The sequence below is a fragment of the Loxodonta africana genome, unplaced genomic scaffold (assembly GCF_030014295.1).
Source record: "Loxodonta africana isolate mLoxAfr1 unplaced genomic scaffold, mLoxAfr1.hap2 scaffold_309, whole genome shotgun sequence".
Taxonomy (NCBI): domain Eukaryota; kingdom Metazoa; phylum Chordata; class Mammalia; order Proboscidea; family Elephantidae; genus Loxodonta; species Loxodonta africana.
Window position 1 is genome coordinate 195801 of NW_026975028.1, and position 15861 is coordinate 211661.

Below are 15861 nucleotides of genomic sequence, written 5' to 3' on the forward strand. Positions count from 1 at the left end.
AATAAACCTTACCAAAAATGTAAAAGAGCTATACCAAGAAAACTACAAGGTACTACTGCAAAAAAAACAAAAGGGACCTACGTAATTGGAAAAACATATCTTGCTCGTGGATAGGAAGACAACATTGTAAAATTGTCCATTCTATCAAAAGCCATCTATAGATACAATGCACTTCCGATCCAAATTCCAATGACACTTTTTAAACAGATGGAGAAACAAATCACCAACTTCATATGGAAGGGAAAGAAGTCGCGGATAAGTAAAGCATTACTAAAAAAGAACAAAGTGGGAGGACTCACTCTGCCTGATATTAGAACAAATTATACTGTCACAGTAGTCAAAACAGCCTGGTACTGGTACAGCAACAGACACACAGACCAATGGAACAATACTGAGAATCCAGATATAAATCCATCCACATATGAGCAGCTGATATTTGCCAAAGGCCCAGTGTCAGTTAATTGGGGAGAAGATAGTCTTTTTAACAAAAGGTGCTGGCGTAACTGTATAGCCACCTCCAAAAAATGAAACAGGACCCCTACCACACACCATGCACAAAAACTAACTCCAAATGGATCAAAGACCTAAACATAAAATCTAAAACGATAAAGATCATGGAAGAAAAAATAGGGACATCAGGAGACCTAATACATGGCATAAACAGAATACAAAACATTACCAAAAATGATGAAGAGAAACCAGATAACTGGGAGCTCCTAAAAATCAAACACCTATGCTCATCTAAAGACTTCACCAAAAGAGTAAAAAGACCACCTACAGACTGGGAAAAAGTTTTCAGCTAAGACATCTCCACCCGGTGCCTGATCTCTAAAACCTACATGACTCTGCTAAAACTCAACCACAAAAAGACAAACACCCCAATTAAAAAATGGGCAAAGGATATGAACAGACACTTCACTAAAGAAGACATTCAGGCAGCTAACAGATACATAAGGAAATGCTCTCGATCATTAGCCATTAGAGAAATGCAAATCAAAACTACAATGAGATTCCATCTCACTCCAACAAGGCTGGCATTAATCCAAAACACACAAAATAATAAATGTTGGAGAGGCTGTGGAGAGACTGGAACACTTATACTCTGCTGGTGGGAATGTAAAATGGTATACAATCACCTTGGAAATCAATTTGGTGCTTCCTTAAAAAGCTAGAAATAGAACTACCATACAACCCAGCAATCCCACTCCTCAGAATATATCCTAGAGAAATAAGAGCCTTTACACAAATAGATATATGCACATCTATGTTTACTGCAGCACTGTTTACAATAGCAAAAAGATGGAACCAACCAAGGTGCCCATCAATGGATGAATGGATAAATAAATTATGGTATATTCACACAATGGAACACTGCACATCAACAAGGAACAGTGACGAATCTGTGAAACACTTCATAACATGGAGAAACCTGGAAGGCATTATGCTGAGTGAAATTAGTAGCAAAAGGTCAAATATTGTATAAGACCACTATTATAAGATCTTGAGAAATAGTTTAAACTGAGAAGAACATATTCCTTTGTTGTTATGAGGAGGGGAGGGAGGGAGGGTAGGAGAGGGGTATTTACTAAAGAGATAGACAAGAACTACTTTCGGTGAATGGAAGAACAACACTCAACACAGTGGAGGTCAGCACAACTGGACTAAACCAAAGCAAAGAAGTTTCCTGAATAAACTGAATGCTTCAAAGGTCAGCAAAGCAGGGGCAGGGGTTTGGGGACCATGGTTTTAGGGGACATCTAAGTCAACTGGCATAATAAAATCTATTAAGAAAACATTCTGCATCCCACTTTGAAGAGTGGCATCTGGGATCTTAAATGCTAGCAAGCAGCCATCTCAGATGCATCAATGATTCTCAACCCACCTGGATCAAGGGAGAATGGAGAACACCAAGAACATAAGATAATAACGAGCCCAAGAGACAGAAAGGACTACATGAACTAGAGACTACATCATCCTGAGATCAGAAGAACTAGACAGTGCCGGGCCACAACCAATGACTGCCCTGACGGGGAACATAACAGAGATCCCTTGAGGGAGCAGAACAGTGGGATGCAGACCCCAAATTCTCATAAAAAGACCAGACTTAATGGTCTGACTGAGACTGGAAGGACCCCAGTGATCATGGCCCCCACACCTTCCGTTTAACCACTACGGGAACCATCCCCAAAGCCAGTTCATCAGACATGGGTTGGACTAGACAATGGGTTGGAGAGGGATGCTGGTGAGGCGTGAGCTACTTGGTTTGGGTGGACACTTGAGACAATGTTGGCATCTCCTGCCTGGAAGGGAGATGGGTGGGTAGAGGGGCTTAGAAACTGGCAAAATGGTCACGGAAAGAAAGAGTGGAAGGAGGGAGTGGGCTGTCCCATTGGGGGGAAAGTAATTGGGAATATGTAACAAGTTGTGTATAAGTTTTTATGTGAGAGACTGGCTTGATTTGTAAACTTTCACTTAAAATACAATAAAAATTATTAAAATAAAAAAAAAAGAAGCTGACCCATGATTGCTTCAACAAGCTCTCAGAACTAAGACTCAAGGAATCTTCTCGATGAAGGTGTAATCCTGGAATTACCGGATACAGAATACAAAAGATTAATATACAGAACTCTCAAAGATATCAGGAAGGAAATGAGGCAAAATACAGAACAAGCCAAGGAACACAAAGATAAAGCAGCTGAAGAAATTAAAAAGGTTACTCAAGCACATAATTAAAAATTTAATAAGCTACAAGAAACCATAGAGAGATTACAATCAGAAATTCAGAAGATTAACAATAAAATTACAGAGTTAGAAAACTCGATAGAAAGTAAGAAGAGCACAACTGAAGAACTGGAAGGCAGAATTACTGAGATAGAAGATAAAACTCTTGGGACCAATATATTTGAAAAGAAACCAGATAAAAGAATTTTAAATGAAGAAATCCAAAGAATCATGTGGGACTTTATCAAGAGAAATAACTATGAGTGATTGCAGTACCAGAACAGGGAGGGCTAACAGAAAATACACAGGGAACTGTTGAAGATTTGTTGGCAGAAAACTTCCCTGATATCATGAAAGATGCTCATCAAATTCCACATAAGGTGATCTCAAAAGAAAGTGACCGAGACATATAATAATCAAAATTGCCAAAATCAAACATAAAGAGAATTTTAAGAGAGGCTAGGGATAAAGGAAGTCACCAACAAAGGAGAGTAAATAATAATAAACTTGGACTACTCAGCAGAAATCATGGAGGCAAGAAGGCAATGGGATGACTTATACAAAATATTGAAGGAAAAAAATTGCCAACCAGGAATCAAACCATAACCCTGGCCCTCTGGCCTTAGCCCTCTAACTCTAGCCCCTAAGCCCTAAGCCCCAAAGCCCCTAAGGCCCTAAGCCCTTAGGTCCTAACCCCCAAGGCCCTAAACTCTAACCCTAACCCAAACTCTAACCCCTATACCCTAAACCCTAAATCCTAACACCTAACCCCTAACCACCCTAACCTTAACAACCCTAACCCTAACCCTAACACTCGAACCCTAACCCTCTAAAGCTAACCTGAAACTCTAACCCTCTAACCCTAGCCCTCTAATCCTAGCCCTAAACCTAACCCCAACCCCCAAACCCAACGCCAAACCCTAAACCTCAAATCCCTAGCCCTAAACCTAAGAATGAGTCTAAGCCTAACCCTAAACTGTAAACCCTAACACTTAAAACCCTAACACACAAAACCCTAACACCCTTAGCCCTAACACATTCAACCCTAACACCCTAAATGCCAAAACCCTAAACACTAACACCCTTAACCCCAACCCCTAAACCCTAAACTTAAACGCTAAACCATCTAACCCTCTAACCCTAATACCCTAACACTAAACCCTAAACCCTAACCCCAGCCCCCAGCCCTAACCCTCACTCTAAGCCTTAAACCCTAAACCTTAAGTCCTAAACCCTAGGCTCTAAGCCCTAAGCCCTAAACCCTAAGTCCTAAAACCCTAAACTCTAAGCCTTAAGCCCTAAACATAACCCTCTAACCCTAAACCCTAAAACCTTACCCCAGACCCATCCCACACCCCTAAACCTGAACCCCTAAACCCTAGCCCTAACCCCTAACCCTAAACCTCTAAACCATACCCCTAATCTTCTAACCCTAAACCTCCAACCCTAACCCTCTAACCCTAACTCTCTAACCCTAACCACAACACCAACCCCAACCTCTGAACCCTGAAACCCTAACCCCCTAACCCTAAGCCTCTGAACCCTAAGCCTAAACCCTCTAACCCTAAACCCTAACCTTCACCCCCTCACACCCTCACCTTCTCACTCCCTCACTCTATAACCTTCTCAACCTCTAACCCCCTCACCCTCTAACCCCTCACCCTCTAACTCCCTCAATCTCTAACCCCCAAACCTCTAACACCCACCCTCTTACCCCAAACCACATATCCCAAACAAACCCAACACCAACGCCAACCCTAAACCTAAATCCTGACCCCTAAAACCTAACCCAAACCCTAATGACTAAACCCCAAAACCCTAAACCCCCAAAACTGTAAACCCCAAACTGCAACCCCTAACACCTAACCTGTAAATCCAAACTCTAACCTCAAACCCTAAACCTAACCCTAACACCTAACCCCAACCGAAAAACCCTAACCCAAACCCTAACAACCCTAACCCTAACATCCCTAACCCCAAAACCCTAACCCCAACCCCTAACCCCAAACCCTAACAACCAGAACTCTAACAACCCTAACCCTAACATCCCGAACCTCAAACCCTAACCCTTTTTGTTAGCAGCCGTAGCACTTAACCACTAGCCACCAGGGTTTCCATGAGCAGTCACAGGAATAGACATATGCACACCCGTGTTCACTGTGACATTATTCACAGTAGCAAAAAGATGGAAACAACCTAAGTGCTCGTCCACAGAGGAATGGATAAACAAACTACGGTACATACACACAGTGGAACACTACACGACAATAAAGACCAATGATGAATCTCCGAAACACCTCACACCATGGATGAATCTGGAGCGCATCATGCTGACTAAGTCAATCACAAAACGACATATACACTAAGAGACCACTATCATAAAAACTCATGAAAACATTTACACACAGAAACAATCCTTGATGTTCACCAGGCAGACGGAGAGTGGGTAGAGAAAAGCTAACTAAACAATAACCAAAAAAAACAAATCCACCGCCGTCGAGTCGATTCCAGCTCATAGAGACCCTATAGGACAGATTAGAACTGCCCCATAGAGTTTCCAAGGAGCGCTTGGTGGATTCGAACTGCAGACCTTTGGTTAGCACTGGTGGGTCTTAACCACTATGCCATCAGGGTTTCCAACCAAATGACAGATATGTGGTAACTCTGGTGAAGGAGGAGACGGTACACAAGACTGGGAATCAACCTCAGCCTCACTCTAACCCTAACCATAACCCTAAACCACTTGTGCCCTAGCCTAGTAACCCCAGCCCTAACCCCAACCCCCAGCCACCTAAAACCTATACCCCTAAACCTAACTCCCAAACCTCTAACCCCCCAACCTGAACCCCTAACACCAAACCCTAACCCCTAACCCTCTAACCCTTCTGCATCTCTGGGCCTCTCGACTCTCCGTCTATTTCCTCCCTCCAAATCCTACTAACACTCAGTGGAATTTTGAAGTTTCAGCTGTGCTTTGCTTCTTGTTGTCTCCACCGGTCCCATCAAGGCACTGCATCATTTATTTGCTCTGCTTCACTATTGAGTTCCAAAACCATGGCTTAGAATCACCTGACACTGAACCTCAGCGATTCGGCGCAAGGCCGCGAGAGGGCGTGCGCACCGCCGGTTCTGTTCTGCCCACCAGACCCTCCGAGCATGGGAACCTCCTGGACCTAAGACGGGACGAACTGGGTACCGCTCCAGTGGCGGCAGCAGAAGCTTTTCTTCCCAAGGGACCCAACGCCCCAGGGCGCTCTCTCAATACTCCCATTAATGCTATGATTATCCTAACCCACTCCTTCTGCGAGACCTAGTGGGTCCTCGACCAGGCCCAGCCTTCACGACCCGCACCCCCCTGCCGTGGTCATGTACAGGAACCTGCAGGGCCGCGCCCTCCCCGCCCAAGCTCTGCCCCTCCACACCCTGATGCCCTGCAGGCCTCTACTAGGTCCCCGCCCAGGGAAGAGTTGTCGCCCCGCACGGGGGGGGCGGGGGGGGGCACGAGGAAACATTCGGAAACCACCCCCCAAGCACGAAGCCGACTGCCCGTATTGACACCGTGTGAGCAGGGCTGCCCCGCCGACTGGAGCCTGCAGGGCATCACTCACGTTTGTCAGCTTCTCACCGTCCTCTAGGCTCAGGGTCCCAGAGCAGCCAATCCCCCCCGGGGGGGGGCGGTCCGTCCGCAGGGGCTCGAAGATCGGGTTGGTGCCCATGGCCGGAGCGCTTAAAACCCTTACAAACCCTCATAAACCGTCAGCTCCAGACCTTCAAATGTCAGCCCGAGAGACACCTAATCTCCAACCTAAAAAAAAAACCACACCTGTTGCCATCCAGTCAATTCTGACTCATAGCGACCCTATAGGACAGAGTAGAACTGCCCCACAGAGTTTCCAAGGAGCGCCTGGTGGATTCAAACTGCCAACCGTTTGGCTAGCAGCCTTAGCACTTAACCACTACGCCACCAGGGTAACCCACTGAACCCACTGCCACCAGGGTAGAGGCTCCAAATCCCACCAGTTTGAGGAACCCTCAAATCCCCTCAGCACCAGAGACCGCGTCCACAGCTACCGCTACACAGCGCCGCACAAACGTTTAAGTTAACAAACAACATGGGCGCTCAGGACCCCTTCCTGCTACCCCCACCCCCGCCACCCAGAGGGGGAGCGGGACCTGGCATCCACACTGTTAACACACACTGAATCACTGCTGCTTCCACAAGGAGTAGGGTCCCCGCGCTGCTCCACAGATTCCCAGGACCCCTTCCTTTCCAGGTGGGGCCGGGGCCGCGCCGACGCCCCAGCCCTGAGAGTAGACCAGCCGGGCGCGGGCGCGGGCGCGGGGTGCCTCACCCTCCCAGGCACAGCGCCCAAAACAGTAAGGGGCAGCGGGGCCTTGGGCGGGGGATCGCTCTCTCCCCGCCCCTGGCACCCTACGGAGTCTGGTGGGGGTGGGACGACGAACGGGGGCGAGTGCCCCGTCCTCAGTCTGGAGTCTTACCCCCCCGGGTGAACTCTGGGCCTTGGTTTCCCCCCCTGGCAGAGGGAGCAGGTGGGGGGCGGGGGGGCAGGAGCCCATCACCCAGCTTGGCCCGCAAACCCGCCCCGGGCAGAGGAGGGACCTTGGCGCAGCCCTGGACACGGCCTTTCTCCCCAAGCCCTTCAAGCCCCCAGGCCCGAGGGCACTCCGCAGCTGGATCCCGCGGCTGGACCCCCCCCCGCAAATCCATTGGGATGTAAATTCGCAGACCAGCTGAGTCTCCCGGGCCAGAGGCTCCCTCTCTCCCTCTCGCAGCCCCTAGAGTGGCTGCGTCCGCCCGGCCCCGCACCGCGTCCGCCCCAGGGGATCACTGGGACGGGGTACGCTGGAGGGGGCGATGCCAGCTGCTAACCCAACGTCCGGACTCCCCAACCTCTGGAGCCCACGGGATGCTGGGACTGGGAACCGCCCTCCTGGCGCCTTCACTCCACACCTTCGAGGGGCCGGGCTTGTTCAGTCTGGTAGCGGGTCCCTCCACCCACCTGCCGGAGTTTCCTACCTTTCAGAAACCACGGCACGGAAAGCAGCACGAACACCGTCCGCTCTAAGGCGCGCCATCCGGCCCGGACCCCTCACCACCCGTCCGGGCGCTTCCGGGAGTAACTGGCTGGACGGCGTGGAACATGGCTGCCGGCCCCGCCCAGCGGCCCGGGTCGGGGGGCGGGCGTGGGGGGGTTGGGCCTCCAGAGGGGAGGGCGGGGTCTAGAAGCAAGGACAACGCCAAGGTGTGCGGGGTGAGGAGACGGGAGACGTCAGGAGAGGGCCCTCTCGCGTGCAGAGTTAAGTATTGGAGGTGCAACGGTTAAGTGCTTGGCTAACTGAAAGGTGGGCCGTTGGAACCCACCAGCTCAGGGGTTGAAAAGATCTGGAGATGGGCTCCCGTAAAGATTCTAACCAAACAAAATCCGAACCAGTTGCTATTGAATCAATTCCGACTCATAGTGACCCTATAGGGCAGAGTAGAACTGCCCCATAGGGTTTCTAAGACTATAAGTCTTTACAGAAGCAGACTGCCATGTCTTTCTGCAAATAACCAACTGGCGGATTCGAACTGTCCACCCTTTGGTTAGCAGCCGAGCTCTTAACCATGGTGCCACCAGGGCTGCGCCATAAAGACTGCAACCTAGGAAACCTTGTGAGGCAGTTCTAAGTTGTCATACAGGGTTGATATGAGTCAGAATCTCTTGATGGCACACAACCATGATTGTACTAAGAAAAATTCCTCCAAGCATCTGCCTACATGACCCCTGAAGCACACATGCATGCACGCTATCAAAGCAGTGCGGCCAAAGACAGGAAATTGGGATAGAGACATTATAGACTGCACACTGAAAAGTGATTTCTGAGGGGCATGCAGCTCAAGCGGAGGAGGTAGCATACAACTAAATGCCCTTCTCCTTCTATTGTTCAATGGTCTTCAGAAAGAATGTGTCCCAGGAATTAACTGTAGCCCAGGAGAACTTGAAGACAGCAAATACAGAGGACCGGTCAGGATGCTTCTGCAGTGGTCAGGGTGAGGAGTGATGGTGGTTGTGCAGGTGGGAACAGTGGGCAGGCTTGAGGTGTACTTTGGAGCTTGAGCTGCCAAGAATTGCTGGTCAATCAGACGTATGGGATGAGGGGAATGGAGAATCAAAGGTGACTTCTAGAATTCAGGCTACCATGAGCGCATGGTCACCAGAGCCATTCTCTACCATGTGGAAAACCACGGAGGAACAAGCTTGAGAAAATGACCAAAAGATTTTTTTCTGTACATGTTAGATTTGGATGTCTGAGGTCATCCAAGTGTGGAGAACAGTTCCCAGCTGTGGATACCACTCTGAGGTAGAGTAGTTTTCTGGGTTCTAAGAATTTGAAGATCATCAGCCTATAGCTGATTTGAAAGCCACTGGTGGTGCAGTGGTTATGCATTTGGCTGCTACCAAAAGGTCTGCAGTTTGAATCTACCAGTCGCTCCTTGGAAACCCTGTGGGGAAGCTCTACTCTGTCCTATAGGGTCCCTATGAGTGAGAATCCACTCAATAGCGACTTTTTTTTTTTGTTTTGTTTTAATACTAAGCTCAGAAAAGTTGTGTGTCAGGGTTGTATTTTTTCACAATACTTATTCAAGCAGTTCGAATCTACCAGCCACTCCTTGGAAACCCTATGGGTCAATTCTACTCTGTCCTTTAGGGTCGCTATGAGATAGAATTGACCCAACAGCAATGGACTTAGAACTTGGACTTAGAGGAGCCCTTTCTTTGTCAAAGCTGAAAGTTTTACTTCATACTTTTTAAAAACTGCCATGTCTCATGTTACGTGGCTACCCTTACAGGAGCATTTTTGGTGCTAACTTGACTTGTCCTTGGTGAAGGGCTCTGTATTCATTTTCTAGGGCTGCCATAGTAAATTACCAAAAACTCAGTGTCTTTAAAAAAACATATAATCCATACAGTCCAAGAAGCTGGATCATATGAAGAAGAAGGGGCACGAGGATTGGAGGAAGACTCATTAACAGCCTAGACATGCAGATGACACAACCTTGCTTACTGAAAGTGAAGAGGACTTGAAGCACTTACTGATGAGGATCAAAGACTTCAGCCTTCAGTATGGATTACACTTCAACATAAAGAAAACAAAAATCCTCACAACTGGAACAATAAAAAAATCACAATAAAGAGAGAAAATACTGAAGTCGCCAAGGATTTCATTTTACTTGGATCCACAATCAACACCCATGGAAGCACACTTCGAGAAATCAAATGACATATTTTATTGGGCAAATCTGCTACAAAAGACCTCAAAGTGTTAAAAATCGAAGATGTCACTTTGAGGACTAAGGTGTGCCTGAACCAAGCCATGATATTTTCAGTCGCCTCATGTGCAGCTAAAGCTGGACAATGAATAAGGGAGACAAAAGAACTGAAACTTGAATTATGTTGTTGGTGAAGAATAATGAATATACCAAGGACTGCTAGAAGAATGAACACACCTGTCTTGGAAGAAGTACAGCCAGAATGCTCCTTAGAAAAGTGGGTGGCAAGACTTGGTCTCACGTACTCTGGACATATTATCAGGAGGAATCAGTCCCTGGAAAAAGACATCGTGCTTGGTAAAGTAGAGGGTCAGTGAAAAAGACAAAGATCCTCAATGAGACAGATTGAGACAGTGGCTGCACCAGTGGGCTCAGACACAGCAATGAGAAAGGCCCAGGGCTGGGCACTGTTCCGTTCTGTTGTACACAGGGTCTCTATGAGTTGGAACTGACCCAACAGCACCTAACAACAACATCATAAACTCACTAGATCTCCTGGGGATAGAATGTCATATTCACTGTGGAGTAGATAGTTTGTCTGTTTGTTTACCATATTTACTAATACTATGACTTACATTTGATAACTTCCACAATCTGTTGGATCGCTTTTCTTTGGAATGGACACAAACATGCATCTCTTGCAGTCTGTTGGCCAGGTACCTAGCTTCCAAATTTCTTTGCATAGTGGAGTGGGCATGTACAGGGCTGCATCTGTTAGTTGAAACAACTCAGTGGGTATTCTGTCAGCTCCTGGAGCCTTGTTTTTCGCCAGTGCCTTCAGTGTAGCTTGGACTTCTTGCTTCACTACTACCAGTTCTTCATCATATGCCACCTCATGAAGCGACTGAGAGTCGACCATTTCTTTTGGTACTGTGACTCTGTGTATTCTTTGCATCTTTTGTGTGTGTGTGCTTTAAGTGAAACTTTACAAATCAAGTCAATCTCTCATACAAAAATTTGTATACAGCTTGCTATGTGCTCCTAGTTCCTCTCCCACTAATGAGACAGCACACTCCTTCTCTCAGCCCTGTATTCCCCGTGTCCATTCAGCCACTTTCTGTCCCTCTCTTCCTTCTCATCTCCCCTCCAAACGGGAGCTGCCCACATAGTCTTATGTGTCCACTTGAGACCAGAAGGTCACTCCTCACCACTATCATATTCTATCCTATAATCCAGTCCAATCCCTGTCTGCAGAGTTGGCTTTGGGAATGGTTCCAGTCTTGGGCCAACAGAAGGTCTGGGGACCGTGACCTCCAGGGTTCCTCTAGTCTCAGTCAGATCATTAAGTCTGATTTTTTTATGAGACTTTGAGGTCTGCATCTCACTGTTCTCGTGCTCCGTCAGGGATGCTCTGTTTCATTCCCTGTCGGGGCAGTCTTCGGTTGTAGACGGGCACCATCTAGTTCTTCTGGTCTCAGGCTGATGTAGTCTTGGATTTACGTGGCCATTTCTGTCTTTTGGACTCATAATTACCTTGTATCTTTGGTGTTCTTCATTCTCCTTTGCTCCAGGTAGGTTGAGACCAATTGATGCATCTTAGACGGCCGCTTGATAGTGTTTTTAAGACTGCAGATGCCACTCACCAAAGTGGGATGCAGAATGTTTTCTTAATAGATTTTATTATGCCAATTGACCTAGATGTCCCCTGAAAACATGGTCCCCCAACTGCTGCCCCTGCTACTCTGGCCTTTGGAGCATTTGGTTTATTCAGGAAACTGCTTTTGGTTTAGTCCAGTTATGCTGACCTCTCCTTTATTGTATGTTGTCTTTCCCTTCACCTGAAATAGTTCTTGTCTACTATCTAATTTGCAAATATCCTTCTCCCTCCCTTTCTCCCCACCCTCATAACCATCAAAGAATATTTTCTTCTCTGTTTAAACTATTTCTTGAGTTCTTATAATAGTGGTCTCATACAATATTCGTCCTTTTGCAACTGACTAATTTCACTCAGCATAATGCCCTCCAGATTCCTCCAAGCTATGAAATATTTCACGGATTCATCATTGTTCTTGATCTGTGTGAAGTATTCCATCGTGTGAATGTACCACAATTTATTTATCCATTCATCTGTTGATGGGCACCTTGGTTACTTCCATCTTTCTGCTATTGTAAACAGTGCTGCAATGAACATGGTTGTGCATATATCTGTTCATATAAAGGCTCTTATTTCTCTAAGATATATTCCAAGGAGTGGGGTTGCCATATCCTATGGTAGTTCTATTTCTAGCTTTTTAAGGAAGTGCCAGATTGATTTTCAAAGTGGCTGTACCATTTTAAATTCCCACCAGCGGTGAGTAAGTGTTCCAGTCTCTCTACAACCTCTCCAACATTTATTATTTTGTGATTTGGCATTAATGGCAGCCTTGCTGGAGTGAGATGGTATCTCATTGTAGTTTTGATTTACATTTCTCTAACGGCTAATGATTGTGAGCATTTCCTCATGTATCTGTTACCTGCCTGAATGTCTTCTTCGTTGAAGTGCCTGTTCCTATCCTTTGCCCGTTTTTTAAATGGATTATTTGTCTTTTTGTTATTGAGTTTTTGCAATATCATGTAGATTTTAGAGTTCAGATGCTGATCGGAAATGTTATAGCTACAAACTGTTTCCCAGTCTGTAGGTAATCAGTTTACTCTCCTGGTGAAGACTTTGGATGAGCATAAGTGTTTGATTTTTAGGAGTTATCTAATTTCTCTTTGGGTACTTGTACATTGTTAGTAATGTTTTTGTTACAATCGCACCCTAATCCTCTTTAACATAAAATTACAACCACAAAATGGAGGACAACTACAGAACGCTGGGAATCATGGCCTAACCAACTTGATACACACATTTCGGGGGGGACATAATACAATCCATGACATCCACCTTTTAGTATATTTTGGGGACTGGCTCTTTTAGTCAGAAACAGGTTGAATAAAAGTGCTTCCTTACCAGCAGTTTCCCAGCAGTGTTGGTGACAGATCCCCAGTTGGATACACACAATCACACTGAGTGCATTTGCGGTGCCTCAGCAAGTCCCACTTGCCTTCATAACACCGATCTCTAGAACAAAACACAGCTCTGTAAGCAAGTCAGTTAAAAATAAAGGCATTGGATATTGAACATCACTAAAGACATAAGTGCATATTGGTTCTGTGTTGGCTGCCAGAATCTAATTCTCTTAATTAATTCATATTTTTTGGAGATATTTTTCTTGCTCCATATACCCAGAGCTCTGTGTACATGTAATGAACATTCTACACGTAGTTTTCTCACAAATATTACCCAATATCATTCATTTTTTTGACCATTCACTCAATGTTCAAGAATAGATTGAAGTATAGGAAATATTCTTACGGTTATTTAACTCTAAGGATGAAGAAATTGCATAGTGGGTCTTGGCTCACTCTAGAAATTCTCTACCTGATGCAGTTCCACACAGCAACACGGACCTTTATCTCAGCATAGGAAGAAAGACAGCTTTGTCTCAATATTTGCCACTGCTCTTCACCTTCTACTAAGGTAAAAATTCTTCAGCCTGCCAAGAGCATTGTTCAAGAATTGGCTCCAAATCTCTCCTTGAAAAGTACAGTGAAAAATCTTATAAAAATGTTAAGTTTTATTATTAGGCAAACCACTATTTCATCAAATCATCGTCTCTATATAAATTTGTCACCACTATGTTTTTTTTTTATGTGGCTTAAGACAACAATCAGGTGTGTAATAATGTGTATATCATTACATTTCAAATTATAAAGTGATGTTCCAACGGTTTAAAGAGTTGGAGGGACTATTGTGGCTAGAGAATACTGAATCAAAAAATATTTTGACATGAAAGTTTCAACAACAAATATGTTCCATAACTATAGGTGTACTTGTAGGTAAATGTTTAATGTAATAATTCGGATGGTTAAAAAAGACAAAAACAAATAAAAACACATTAAACAGCAGAATAAGTCAATAGATACCTATTGTCATGACAGATACAAACAGAAAACAAAGAATAAAAAATAAGTGCAGCAGAGGTTACCAGCGTTATGTAAAAGAGAGGAGCATCTTGACACCGAAATAAAATAGCTAGATGCTTCAAAATGTGCATCCAGCAGCTTTTCCCTTTAGCAGGTGTTGCAATTTCTGACTTATTGGAATTAAACTAGTTGTCCATGTCATTCAAGTATTATTTTAATGCAATAAATCATTTTACAAGTCCCATGCTGTAGAAAAAATGCTTAAATCATTACATAAACATAGCTTTGCTCACAACTCTTCCCATTCTGAATGCATTACTTTTCCCTTTACCACTTCCTAAATAGCTGTGAAAATCTTCACAGTGCTGTAAACCCAAGTTCTAGTCCCACCACCATTTTATGTGATACTGATCACTGTGTGTCCCTGTGAAGTCTTTTTTTTTTTTTTAACATCCTATATATATATATTTTTTTTTATAGCACTATGGTCACTATTGTCGACTCAACATGTTTACTGCCTTATTGCGCTCTTTACCTGTTGTTGAAGCTTTGTTATTTACTTTTAAATGTCTTTCTTATTTCTCTACCTTAACACTTAAAACAGTGTTTCATTTTATTTGCTGTTGTTTTTTTCTTTTATTATATTCTTGTCCACTCAGAGTTCAGGCATGATTAAAAAGTAATTACATTTTTGTGGAGACAGAATGGGATTTAGAATCAAGTTTCAGTTACCTGGGTTTTACTTCCTTCATTGACTAGCTGTATATCGGCAATACTTACTGACTATGAAACTTAATTTCAACATTTGTAAAACAGGTTACAATCTATCTATGCTTTTTTTAGATATATACATTTCTTTTTAATTTCAAAATATAAATTCACCAAAAATGATGTTAACATTTAGATTTTTCTTGTGTTAAAAAAAATTAAACCAAACCTGTTGTCATCAAGTTGATTCCAACTCATACCGACTCTATAGGACAGAGGAGAGCTGCCCCATAAGGGCTTCCAAGGAGTGGCTGGTGGATTTGAACTGTAGGCCTTTTGGTTAGCAGCCAGGTTGGAATCCGCTACATCACCAGGATTCCTTTCTTGTAATAAGTCAGATAAATTGATAAGCTTATATTCCAGCTATGTATTTAGTGCATGAAATATGTCAAAGAGAATTATGTAATGTTTAAAATTTTAAATGTAAATTGATCAAAAATTATAATAAATTCCAAATAAGTAAGATCAAATGATTAGCTCCAGTTCTCAGTAGGGGTTTAAATGCCTTTGAGACCAGTCGGTGCTCCTGTTTTCACCCATTCTCAATGGCACAAACTCAGCATCAGTCTCTGAATAGTGATTATGATACTAACACAGTAGACAGTCAGGAGTGGTTGGGCTACTATTTTCACATGTTTTGCTGGCTAATAGATTTAAATTATCTTTACTGTCTAATATTTCTTATCTTTTACTTTTGGAGAACGAAGTCAATTGTTCATGTTGTATTATGTATGGTACAGCCCAGAGTGTTTGTAGTGTTCAATACTTTAAATTTCTCACCACTTTCATCATTACTTTTTTGTATAGGAAACTCAGGAATCAAATAGGTATTTTATACTGTCCAGCAATGCTTACATTGTAAGTATAAAGTGGGAGCCATTATAACGTTAAGGGAAATATCATTGATACAATGTTGGCTTTTTAATTACGCAGATTTGTATTTGTAATCCCACTCTGCCCTTAACTGGCTGATGACTTTAAGTATGCTTCTTTACTTTCCGTAGCCTTGATTTACTCACCCACAAAATGGGATGATGACCCTCATCTGGAAAGAATATACATATATATATATATATACATACGTATGACAC